General features: G+C 43.1%; 1 protein-coding gene across 3 annotated transcripts in view; it reads right to left on the bottom strand.

Annotated features, from left to right (window-relative positions):
- The window catches only part of FYN (FYN proto-oncogene, Src family tyrosine kinase), a 213,753-nt gene extending 206,178 nt beyond the window's left edge, over positions 1-7,575 (bottom strand). For all 3 annotated transcript variants that reach the window (XM_027057070.2, XM_027057076.2, XM_027057071.2), the window contains exon 1: positions 7,437-7,575. The gene's annotated coding sequence lies outside the window, so the exon portion shown is untranslated. The remainder of the gene's footprint in view (positions 1-7,436) is intronic.
- Between the last annotated feature and the right edge of the window lie 6,162 nt (positions 7,576-13,737).

Genomic DNA, 13,737 nt, shown 5'->3' with positions numbered 1-13,737 from the left:
TAGTGAGGTTTCCACTGGGGGGAAAAGGTATCTTTTCCTCTAACACTTAACTTTCCTCTAACACTTAACACAGAAACAACCGCAAAGCAAAGGCAAAGTCATTTGAAAGTAGGCAGGGAAAGAGGAACCACAGCTTTGGAGCAAAAGCAGGCATGAGCCTAGGAGCCAGACAGACTTGGCTTCTTTAGTAATTAGCTGTGTGACAATGGGCAAGTTACTTTACCTTTCTGAGCCTCAGTCTTCCCATTTGATCAATGGGGATAATAACACCCGCCTCATGGAGTTGTTATAATTAAGTAAATTACTGTATGTAAAGCACTTAACAAGGCCTCTGGGGTGCAATAAAAGCGGTAGGTATTATTATTTTTATGGTGTATTTAAGGAGGGGTGAGTAGCTATGGTGTGCTACATGGTTTTTTACATTATCACAAGGCCAGAAGTAAGCAGTCCTCAGAAAAAGCCTTACGAATTGAAATGAACAATGGGCTAAAACTTTCTCGTGCTGTATTTTTTTTCTCCCCCAAATTTATAGTTAATAGACATTCAATACACATTTGCCCAAACCAACAGGGTGCTGTTGAGGACATGGGGTCTACAAGGGCTGAATATATGATGACCTCTGCTTCCTAAAAATACCCAGGAAGGACCCAAGTCGGCTTCCGATCCAGAGTGAGGCCTCACGTGGGTCACCCTGGAAGCACGGAGATGAATGGGGAAATGCTCTCATCCAAACATTACGACAACTCAGAGCCTTACAAACGTTGTTAAAGTTTCATGAGTCAGTAAGCATTATCTTTCCTTCCCACGTTTTTATTAGACGATAAATCCAGTTCAATTTATATCCTTCTAGGATTACTGTGTCCTAATCAAGTCCAGAGTGCCACTTATTCCTAGGCTGTCTGTACTGCATGTCACCCAAGTCCCTCCAGGTAATACGGTTTAGGCTACTCATGTGTTTTAGTGGCTAAAAATTAGATTTGCTCAACTAGAAACACTGAGCACTCTCTCTCTAACCCAAATCACCATTTGTTCATAGGAACCAAGTGCATGAAAGTCATAACTCAGGTCTTCTCCCCCTACTCTCTAGTTTGTTCTGTCTTCAGGAGGTATGGTGACATTCTGAAGTCAAACTCAAGGGATTTACATTGTTAATAGGTTAAAATTCTGGTTATCTGACTAAAACCAAGAAAGTCTTTGATAGGGCTAACTTCAAAGTGCTTTTGTTTTTTTTTTACTCTCAAGAATAAAAAAGGCTCTGCATTTCTAACAAAGACTTGCTAAGTATGCTGTTTTCAATCATACTATATAAACTTTCCAAGCTTTCCAGTAATTCTTGATCCAGACCTGACAATCCATCACCCAAATCTCTGCCTAAAATATTCAAAATTTCCTTCTATGCAGACAGTACATCTTCACCTTTCCTTCCCTAAGGGATATATGTATTGTATGTATATCTGTTACATGTATGTGTGTACACACACACACACGCATACATTTTAACAACAGCAGCAAACTCATCACTTTTCCCATATGTGGGGTTTTACGTTTATTAACTCACTGACTCCTCACAGCAAAGCTTTGAGGTAAGAACTATTATCTCCGGGTTAAAGGTGAAAAAAGGGAGGCACGAAGTTTAGGTAGCTTGGCCCCGTTCACACAGCTGGAAGGGGCTGAACCCGGCCCACACCTGAGTCCATGCTCTTGACCACATCCTTCGCCTGGACTGAATGGCTTGACAGTGGACCTTAAGTGGTGACTCTGCCACCTTGGACAAGTCACCTAGCCTCTCTGGGCCTCATTTTTCCTCCTAAGTAAAACAGACGTGTTGGACTACGTGGTCTCTAGTCCCTTAAGGTCCTATGTTCCGCAGTTTTGATACATGTTTCTATCTTGGTCTAGGGAGCAGCAGAGTCTTAGACCTCCACCCCTTATCTTCCTGATGCTGCTCTGGCTGGATTTGGAGATCTTTGGTGCTAAATCAAACTGCATTTTTCATTCTTAATTTTGCTTAATGTCCGGGGCATAACCCTCTCCTCCTGGTGATCAAGGAAACCTCTCTCCCCTGGGCCTGCTCAACACTCTGGCTCTTCCATTCAGGGCTCCTCTAACCTCCCCCATTCCTGGGCTCTCCCCCAGCCCTGTCTACAAAGTCCCTGAGTATACTGCCCATGTCCATTATTTCAAGTAGTTTCTAATTTGCTGCTAATAGACGTATATTTAAGTCTTACTCTTCACTCCTATGACATACCTCAACCTGAAAGTCCTAAGTGTCCATGATAAAGTCATCATTTGACATACCTGTCCTCTCTTACTGTATTACCTATCTACATGTTTCTCTCCACCTAATTTCCCAGGACCCCTCTTCTTCCCTGCCCCTCAATATACTGTCTTACCCTCTCTTACTCTGTTTTTTTTTTTTTTGTTATTGTTGTTCCATCTCCACTTCCATTTCTTCCATTCAGACTTTTATATATTGCTCATCTGAGTTTCCATAACTACCTTCCCCGCATTGGTCTTGACTGCCTCTGCAACAGCCTACACTGTGGCCAGATAATCTTTTATAAAATACAAATTAGATCAAAGCATCATCTCCACTTACAACTGTTAAATGGCATTCTGACATTCTGGCCCTTGAACAATGCAGGAGTTAGGGGTGCCAATCCCCACGCAGTCGAAAATTTGTGTATAATTTTTTTACTCCCCCAAAACTTAACTATTAAAAGCCTACTGTTGAGACTGCTGCTAACATAAACAGTTGATTAACACATATTTTATATGCTATATGTATTATATACTATATTCCTAACAATAAAGTAAGCTGGAGAAAAAAATGTTAAGATAATCACCAGGAAAATACATTTCCAATACTATACTTTATCAAAAAAAAAATCTGCATATAAGTGGACTGTGTGCAAACCTAAGTTGTTCAAGGGTCAACTGCACTTACAAGAACACTCAGATTTTTCTCTAGCCTATCTTCTTCCTCTGTCTGTCTCTCTACAATACCCCCCCCCCCCCCCCCCCCCCCCCCCCCCCCCGTCCCCTCCAAAAACTACTTCCAATTTCCTAAAAGTGCATTTGCCTTCCGGGGCAATGGCCTTTCTACAACACTCTACTAGCTGACTCCTACTCTTCATCTCAAAGACACCTCCTCCAACCTTTGCTGCCTGGCTGCCCCACTTTTCCACCTCTTTGTGTAGTTCATGCTCCATTCTACGTGCTCTCTTCCTCTTGTGAGGGCCCCTAGAATCACAGCAGGCAGAGACTTCCTTTGTCCAGGTAAGTTCCTTAGAGCAGGATCACACCTCTGCCCCTAAAGCATGTAGCTCAGTGTCTGGCAAATGGTAGATACAATGAATGAATGTTGCTGAATGAGGAAATATGTATGACCATTCACATTTACCCACCTATCTGTGGCCCACAGAAGGACACAGCTTAAAATAGAAATCACACAGAGTAAAAGTATTTCCAGTATCAACATGCTTTGCTTTCCCATCTTGAACTTTTTAAATTTAAATATAAGGTTGTTTCACAACAACTAGAAGTATCAGTTTCCAAAGTATTTAGCTATCTTCCTCTTATGGCATGTAACATATTTTAATTAATATTATTATATCCATATATAGTATTTTGCATATTGCCTAGTGGCTGAGAGCAAGGGATTTGAAACCAAACTAATTGGGTCTGAACTGTGTACCACCTGATAACTATATGATCTTCAGTTAGTTACTTAACCTCCCCTGCTTCAATTTCCCACCTGTAAAAGGGAGAGAAGTGAAACCACTTCAGATCATTATTGCTAAGACCAGAACTTCAACAGCGCTTGACAGATAATAAATGCTCGATAAAAATTAGCTATTATTTATTTACTTTTATCTCCCCTGGAAGACTGTGAGCCCCTGAAGAAAAGGACAGCAGATGCATTCATTTTCATGACCCTATCTCCCAGTGCCTTGCACACAGGAACACACTTGGCTAATGTTTCCAGAACAGATGAATATAATGAACCGTTTGTAGCAAAAATATATGCATTATTAACTATGATGAATAGTATGGACAGCATTGCTCCAATAGTTTGGAGGCCTGTGGAGAACAGAGACTATCCAGAACACGAGCAGTTTGCCCTGCTCCTGGAGGTCTGGAAACTTAGTCTCCGTGGAATACGCAGATATCACAATCACCAAGTCAGGACAGCTGTGTGGTGAAGGGGACCCAGGCAGGACTGAGTGCTGGGCTGGCTAGGGCTCCCTTCTCATTAGCATGGCCCCAGGCAAGAAGGTTCTCCTCTGCACTCTGCTTAATTTCCTCTTTCAGTTAAGAAGGTAGGACTGTGATTTCTAAGGACCCTCCCAGCCACTTTGGGAGTCTATAAAATCAACAAATAAAAAAAATCTAGGCCAAGAAAGGTTCTACTAGAGTAAAAGAACCATACCAAAGTCAACACAGGAGGCATGAGATCACTGTATTACAAGTAATCACTGAGTGGGAACTATTTGAACCAACAAAAAGCAAAGTTTTATGAAACATGTTTAAAATAAAAAGATCTGAACTTATGAAATCAAAAGAATAAAAGAAATGATGGGTTTATGCTCCAGGTTTCCATACAATTTAGTTTTCATCAGCCTACAAACTCCTTGAGGGCAATGACTGTGCCTTGTTGAATGGCAACATATGGCAAGGCTGCTGGCCCAAAATACATTTCTTTTTTCTTAGTCACATGGCTAACCTACATTTCCCAGGCTCCCCTGCAGTTAAATGCGGCCACCTAACCAGCCCTTGTGTACAGAATGTCAGTGGAAGTGATAGGTGTCATTTCCAGGCCAAGGCATTTAAAAAGTGGACTACTGCATGAGGAATAATAAATGTCTATTGCCTTTGAGCCATTACGTTTCTGCAGGCCTATTTGTTACAGCTGCTAACGTTAGTTTAATAAATCCAAGTGCCTGGCACATACCAAAGACCTAACTCACATTTACTGAAACAGGATAAGACCAGGTTCCTTCTCTCAATGTGCTGACCAATTAATGATGGAAACAGAGACAGGCCAAACGTTATGCCTGCTGCTGAGGTCTGAAAACAAAATTGGAGGCGTGGTGATTTGTTTGGTGGGGAGGATAAAGAAAACATCAAAGACTTTTGAGCTGAGCCCTAAAGGTTAAACAAAATGCAAGCAGATCTGATGGGATTGGAGAGTCCAGACCCAGGACAAAGCATAAAGTACAGAAAGCAGAGTGTGCATTTGTTCACATTCAACCTTATCATTAAGTCTCTTTAGCTCAGTCAACACAGTGTGAGCTTATTGTGCACGGACTTTCCTTCCTGGGTCTGGCATCAAACAAACAACCCTTTGTTTTTACAGCATACCCATTAACCCTATTGCTTTTTTTAAATATAAAAAGTTCCATGATGAATGTCCTTAGAAAGTACAGAAGTAAATGTTTAATGAATCATGACTCTTTGCTAATAAAATTCTTGAAAAATGACTCTTTCCTAATAAAATTCTTGAAAAACAAACTTAAGACAAGAGTCAAGGAGCCATGCTCTTAGGAATCAATGGGTTCAACCTACGTTTTCATATTATCAATTAAGCATGTAATAGCCACTGGCTTACAAAATGGAACATTAAGCCTCCAGATTTACATTAACATTTCCTCCTTGAGAGGAACACCAAACAGATGGTTCAAAGTTCAATCAAAAGATTCTCTACATCCTCGGCTCATAGTTAAGTGCCCCCCTACCCCCAAACGTTAGATAGTTAACAAACCACTTCCTCCAAAAGTCTGTGAGTCCCTTCATCTGAAAGCACAGTACCCATGGGGCCAGGACTCAGGAGAAAGAGCACAAAGGGTGGAAAGTATTGCAGTCGCTTGGGGTGGTGAGAGGAAGGATGTGGGTGTCTGAAGACTCCCCTGAAGCAGGGAAGAGACACAGTCTCCCACGGCCTTCCAAATACCAATTTGAATGCTGTGTTTTTGATGCCCCCGGAAACTTAAATATAAGGGTAAAACAACACCAATGGGCAGACAAAATTTCAAGACTTCAGCACTTCTTAGACTTGAGGAAGAAGCAAATCTAGCTGCCTCACTCGTATCAAACACTAATTTAATTATCTGACTCAGAAGCCAAATTCTTCTGCTCCCACACCGATTTATCCTACCCCAGCTTTTTAGTACCTATCCTCAGAGGAGAGGAGGTTCAAACAAGGTGGAGGAAGGCTATCTTGATAAGAAAGCAACTCTTGGGACTGCTGGAATCATTTCCCCCTTAAATCTAAGAAGTATTGCAGCTGCCAGTCAACGCTACTGGGTCCATGAATACAGCAAAATGACAGCACCTGCCACCCTGCAGCATCTGGGGCCTTTTATGTTTTGGTAAATGTGGCAGGAAAGACTCTCAGAGAGAAAATCAACTGCTTTATCTGAGAGAAAGGGAAGCCCCAGTGAAGAGAAAGAAGAATCATCGTGCCCATCCTTGGGTACTTTGTGCGTCTCCTCTCTGTACACTGAAAGGGCTCTTTGTGTCACACACACACACACACACACACCCGGAGAGTCTGTGTGATTTATTAAGGGGAGGAGGGGCAAGAAGGGTGATTTTATTATCCCGCTTCTCACTGAGTCCCAGCAAATCTCCGCCTGGGCCCAACCTCAGTGGCCTCTTTCTGGCCCAGTCCCCTCCGCCTGTGGCCGCAGAGATAAGAGAGGGGAGGCGACCAAACAAAAAACAGTCATCGATCTGGGAAGTAGAGAGGAAATTCAGCGGGCAGGGAAGAGAAAGGAGGTTGAGGGAACAGAAGGGGTGGGGAGGCAGAGGAAGAAGAGCGAAGGCTCCAGCAAGGGGGACAGGGGAAGGTTGGGCGGGTGGTGGCACAGGAAGAGTGAAGGGGAGGATGGGGGAAGTGCTAGGGAGGTGCCAGAAATAGGCAGGAGGATGAGCTGAGGAAAGCGACGACCGCAGAAGGAGGCCGAGAGGTGGAGGAGTGGGGCAGGGGTGGGGTGGGGTGGGGAGGGAAGCAGCACGGGGCATCAATTATTAAGTGATTACATCATCCCTGACATTAAAACAACACACACAGACCGAGTCCCCGCGGGGGGCCCCCGAAAGGAGGGCGAGGATGGAGTCTGGGCCAGCCTCGCCCCCCTGACAATTCCTATTCTCACCCTGCGCCCGCTCGCAGGCGAGGAAACGGGCCCCCCATCCCTGCGCTACCTCAGGGCCGCACCCCGCAGAGGTGTCCTCCCGCGCGGCCGCGGGAAGACTCCGAGCGGGGCCAACTCCCCGGCAGCCCCGCGGGGCGCCCCGGAGGCAGCAGCGGCGACCGCCGGGAGACTGCAGCGCGGGGCCCCGCGGCGGGGGCGGCGCAGCGCGGGGGCGTCGGTGGCCCGCGTCTCCGCAGCATCCCCACCGCCTCCCAGGGCGCATCCCCGGCCGCTTACCTGCGCGGCGCTCAGGCTCCGGAGCCCATTCACATGGTCTTCTCCCCGCCCTCCTCCCGCGCGGCCGAGGCGGTTCCGGGGGTTCCTCGGCGGGCCCGGGAGCCGGTGGGCCTTCCGAGAGCGCCGAGGGGGCGGCGCCGGGTGTCCCCGGCCCGGCGGCCGGATCCCTCCCTGGCGCGGACGGCGGCCGCCGGGCGGTGCGGCACGGGCGGCGGCTTTGTGTGTGCCCAGAGAGCTCTCGGTGCGCTGGCTGAAGCGCCGCGCGCCCGGACGTTGGAGGACGCGCGGCTCCGAGGGCAGCCTGCTTCTGCTTTCGCGGCCGGCCGGCGGGCGGGTCTCGGCGGCCTTTGGTCACGACGACCCCTCCTCCTCTCCCGCGGCAGCCCCCTCCCCGCCGGCTCCGCTCCTGACAGATGGCGCAACTGCAACAACGCGCCGCCGCCACCGCGGCTGCTCGCAGCTACTCACGCTGATGCTCCGGCCCCTCCAGCCCCAGCCCCGGGTGAGGAGGGGGCGGGACGCACGCTGAGAGTGGCAGGCCCCGCTGCCCTATCAACGCACCCTTCGGGAGCTGCAGGCGGCGACCATTGGTGTCTGGGGCGGGGGCGGGACCGAAAGGGGTGGGGCCACCGGGTGGGTTGAGCGTTACTGTGGCAGCAGGCATCCTGGCGTGCGTGCGGTGTGGGGTGTAAGAGGGGATGCGAGGTTGGAGGAGTTTGTGTGTGTGCTTTTAAGGATTGTGTGGACTTGCGAGGTAGTGGGTTTGGGCGGGGGAAGTAGGGGAGAGTGTGAACTGCAGTTTCTGCTTTGCGGAAGGTTGCGGCTGCCACTGCAGAAAGGCATCTGCCATTCCCCCCAAACCATGGGAACCTGCCTCCAAAAAGGGCTATCTTGCCTTTTCTTGTGTCTTGTCATTTGAAGGTGGGAGGATAAATTGGGAAAGTGTTAGGTGGTGAAAACGTTTTCTCTAATCGAATTTAAGAGTGCCGAGCAGCCCGGAAAAACCATCACAGAAACCTGGAAAAACCAAGAGAACCCTCGAAACGCACAGTTAAAAAGTATTATTAATAATAAAGAGAAAGAGAAGGGGGGAGAAGGAGGAAATTGAGATTACTCTATTAGTCTCCTATTTTCGTGGACACACATTTTCAAGCAAAAGTCTGGAGGAAGTATTACTAAAATAGGGGGAGGGGTGGAGAGGGCAAGTGTGGACTAAGGAATCTGAAATCAGAGTAGAGATTTGTTTGTATAGTTTTTCCCGAACTCATGTTTAATTGTAGCCATTGGTTGTCTTTGGTTTCTCATGACATGTAAGCTTCTCATGGTTTTTTTTCCTTCACCGAATCTGAGCTTTTGCTCAGATTTTCCTTAATGAAATAATAACCGGTTTAGTATACAGTTGGGAGCGCATCAGTCTTTATTTCCTACCCAGCTTTTCTATGGCAGGATGTAACTTCATAAAAAGAAACACTTTGGCTTCCTGATTTTCTTTATAGGTAATTCCTGTTTACTGAAAGTTCTCCTTTAAGGCATGCTCAGATTCATTCTCCTCAGTAATTTTGGCAAGAACCCTCCCCTCCCCCCTCAGCAAATCTAATGTTCTGAGATCTAGAAGTGAATTAGCTTCTGCTTCTATGCTCAAAATCTATATTACCTTCCTGCCCACTAGTTTTTTTAACCATAGTTTAAAAATATCAGCCACTTTTGCTGACTTTTTTTTTTGTACACAGTACTTTGAAAAAAGTTTCCTGGGGCGCCTGGGTGACTCAGTGGGAAGAGCATGCAACTCTTGATCCCAGTGTTGTAAGTTCGAGCCCAACGTTGGGTGTAGAGATTACTAAAATAAATGTGTTTTAAAAAAATTGCCAACATTTATTAAAGGATTCTCATTTTATGGATGAGGAAACCGAGGACAAGAGAACTTAATAACTAAACTCAAGGTAATAGTATAGGGTGGTTAGTGTCGGGTGTTTTTTCCTCCTTTAAACAAAATGATAAATGAAACCATGTTTTAAATTATATGTCTGGCAATTCATTCCAAAGTCCCAAGAAATGGAACTACAACAAGGACCAGAGGATTTCCACACACAAGAATACCAACTTCATCTAGCCAAGAATTGTTGATCTTAAGAGAAGGGGCTTCTCTTAGTACTAGCCTGCCATGGCTGTCCTAGATTTGAAGTGGGTTGGAGAGGCAATTGTCTAGAGCAATGGTTTTCAAACCATAGCATATATCAGAATTATTGGAAGGGACTTGTTAAAATGTGAATTGATGTTCCCCACTGCCAGAGGGCTGATTCAGTAGGTTTGGAACAGGGGTCGAGAATCTGTACTTCTAACAGTTTCCTGGTGGTGCTGCTGCTGCTGATCTGGGTATCACATCTTGAGAACCACTGGTCTAGAACCAGACTGTCCAACATGGCAGCCGCTAGCCACACATGGCTGTTAAGTACTTGAAATGTACTTGAGTACTTGAAATGTGGCTAGTGCAAATTAAGGTATGCATGCTGTAAATGTAAAAGACATATTGGATTTCAAATATTTAGCATGAAAAAAAGAAATGTAAAAAATAAAATGTTATTAAATTTTATTTCACCTGTTTATTTATTTAGTAATTTTTGTTAAAGTTTGCCATTTATTTTAAGAGAGTGCGAGAGGGGGAGGGGCAGAGAGAGGGAGAGAGAGCTGATCCCAGGCAGGCTCACAGTGCTAGTGCAGAGCCCAATGTCGGCTCTAACCATGAGATTGTGTTGTGAGCCAAAATCAGGAGTCAGATGCTCAACTGACTAAGTCACCCAGGTGCCCCTATTTATTTTCATTTTTACATGTAGCTACTAGAGAATTTTAAATAGCATATATGGCTCATATTATATTTCTATTGGATAGCAGTGGCCTAGAGTTGTTTTTGATTCCAGCTCCATAGCACACACTGTTAGCACCTTTTTTTTTTAATCTTTTATGTTTTATTTTTATTTTTGAGAGAGAGAGACAGAGACAGAGCACGAGCAGGGGAGGAGCAGAGAGAGAGGGAGACACAGAATCCGAAGCAGGCTCCAGGCTCCAAGCTGTCAGCACACAACCCAACGTGGGGCTTCAACCCACAAACTATGAGATCATGATCTGAGCCAAAGTCAGTCACTTAACCAACTGAGCCACCCAGGTGCCCCTACACAGTTAGCAACTTAATGAGGCAAATCACTTAGCCTTTGTGGAACTTTGCGTTCTCATACATAAAGTGGGGAAATAGTAAACTGATCTCATACTGCTTTGTGAAGACTAAACGGACATGCAAAAAGTTTATGCATACCTTCCTCCTATTTAAAGATAAACTGTCCTGTACTCTCAGAAAAAAATACTCTTAAGACATGGACCTCCTTTGGTATCCCATGTTGGATTCAATTTATCTTATGTGAAACCTGGAGTTGGTGGGGTAAGACATCTTCTTGTTTAAGCTTTCTTCAAAAAGAGTCACTTTTTAGCGTCTGTAACTCTAATAGCTTTTTGATCTAATTAGTGAACAAAAAGAAGGGACAATGCAATTAAAATGACAGATTAACCTGCTTCCATCACGACTCCATCCTGTTTTTGTAATTCTTTCCTTGCCTACCTTTTTATCTGTTGCCCTTCTTAAAAGTCGCTTTAAATGGATTTGGCTTCCTCTGGAGGATTTGCTAATGGCCTGAACAAGTGTAAGAGTACTGTGAAGGATTTGGATACCATTCCCCACTTTGATCTGTGCAGGTCTCTGCAAACACCTTGATTAAAGAAAGGTCCATGACACTGTCCTTGGCCTACTTGGGATAAGTCATTATTGTTCTCTGCACCCCTGATTTATTTTTATTTTCTTCTGGACAATTTATGTTATATTATTATATAAAAATGATATATATTATATATTGTTACATATATAATATATTATGATTTATTATTATATTATTATATAATATATATTATAATTATATATAATATAATATATATTTTATGTTAGGTATATTATGTTATATAAATTATGTATGTAAATTATGGCAATTTATGTTTTATATATATATATATATATATAATGTTTTATTTTTCCATTTTTATTTTTCTATTTCTTTACCTTACAGTTTCCTGTTTCTATCTGGGGTTTATTTTGTCTCAACAGAATTTCTTATTATCTCGTTTTTAAAGTAACATTTCCTTATTTTTTATTTTATTGGTCAAAATATTTTCTTGCCTCATTACATTTTAGTTTTCATCGTCTTTTAAATGTTAACTCAGTAGCAACATGTATGACAAGGGTAAGAATGCTTAATATAGAGTTCTCACAAATCAACAAGAAAATAAAATGAACACTCCGATTGAAAAACATGGGCAAAGGAAATGCATCTCAAAATGGCCAGTAAACATGCAAAGAAATTCAACTTCACTTGAAACCAAAGCAGTGCAAAGATGGTTTTTTCAACTACCCAGCTGGCCAAAGACATAAAAGGATTTAAGGAAATGGATACCCACATCCTTTATTTTATTTTATTATTTATTTTTTATTGTATTTTATTTTTTAAATATAATTTATTGTCAAATTGGTTTCCATATAACACCCAGTGCTCATCCCAACAAGTGCCCTCCTCAATGCCCATCACCCACTTCCCCTCTCCCCCACCCCCCACCCACATCCTTTTTAAAAAATTTTTCAATGTTTTAATTTACTTCCCCGTTAGTTAGCCTATAGTGCAATAATGATTTCAGGAGTAGAGTCCAGTGATTCATCCCCTACATATAACACTCAGTGTTTATCCCAGCAAGTGTCTTCCTCAATGTCCCTTGCCCATTTAGCCCATCCCCCCCACCCACCTCCCCTCCAGCAACCCTCAGTTTGTTCTCTGTATTTAAGAGTCTCTTATGTTTTGTTGCTCTCCTGTTTTTATTTTTGCTTCGCTTCCCTTATGTTCATCTGTTTTGTATCTTAAATTCCACAAAAGAGTAAAGTCATATATGGTATTTGTCTTTCTCTAATTAATTTCGCTTAGTGTAATACCCTCCAGTTCCACCACATTGTTGCAAATGGCAAGATTTCATTCTTTTGGATTGCCAAGTAATAATCCATTGTATATATATACCACATCTTCTTTATCCATTCATCTGTCGACGGACATTTGGGCTCTTTCCATACTTTAGCTATTGTTGATAGCGCTGCTATAAACTTTGGGGTGCGTGTGCCCCTTCGAAATAGCACACCTGTAGATACCCACATGCTAATGTTAACTGACATAGCACTCTGGATGACAATTTAAGAAAAGTTTAATAAATTAATTAATTAATTTAATAAATTTATGAAAAGTATTTTGAAAAGTATGTACCTTTCAGTCAGCAAGGCTACTTCTGGGAAAGAATGGAAGAAGTTTACAAGGATGTACCTATGATGTGAGTAATTACAACATTATAATAGTGAACAATTGAGAAAAATCCACTGGTAAGAGATTGGGTGTGTTAACCAAGCTATGTCTATAATAGAACACTACACAGCCATGAAAATGATGATAAAGCCATTTATTTATTTATGTGAAAGGATTTTCACAATAAATTAATGTCTCTATATTTTTATGCATACATATTCCATTGTTTTAAAATTTATCTACATATAAATTTTCATAGAGAAGTATGCAAGTTCATACACAGAAATTTTAACAGTGATTTTCTCCAAGTTATCAAATTATAGATCATCTTTGTTTTTTATCTTTTTTTTAAAAATTTTCTGAAGTTTTTTGTATTGGGCATCTATTCACTATTTAACAGAAGAAACAATAAAACTTAAACCTTTTCCTGTCTTTGCTACTTTAACTTTCCCTTATATCTTCTTCTTATTTTCCCTGCTGATTTTCTTCCCTTTTGAAGGAGCCTTGCCACTGGTTTCTGGTGGGCCTCCTTGGGACTTGTAAGAATGATTCTCAAAAAGCTTTACTTATTCTAAGAGCAGGACACTACCAGGAACTGGTCCCAAGGCTAACCTCTCTGTACCTGGCACACCTGGTTTAGTGTGAAATTCTTGCTTCTGATACTCATATCATCAAGTTCTTAAAGAAAAGGCTACATACTTGAAAATCCATGATGTTCAGAATATAGCCAAAAGCAGGAGATGGTCCTGGGAAAATCTCATATGGAAAGGTAAGGACCCTCCATGCTACACCCCAGCCTGAGCTCCGGAAAGGGTAAGAGTAGATGGTGTTAGACCTCTTTTTGGAAGAGGTCCAGCAAAGTTGCCGTAGCTGGGATTCTGCTAGCACTTCGTTCCAGCTCTCTCATGTTAAATGTTATCCAAACT

Source organism: Acinonyx jubatus, chromosome B2 (genome assembly GCF_027475565.1).
Source record: "Acinonyx jubatus isolate Ajub_Pintada_27869175 chromosome B2, VMU_Ajub_asm_v1.0, whole genome shotgun sequence".
Lineage (NCBI taxonomy): Eukaryota > Metazoa > Chordata > Mammalia > Carnivora > Felidae > Acinonyx > Acinonyx jubatus.
The sequence above is the reverse complement of the archived record's forward strand: the minus strand, read 5'-3'. Positions and strand labels throughout refer to the sequence as shown.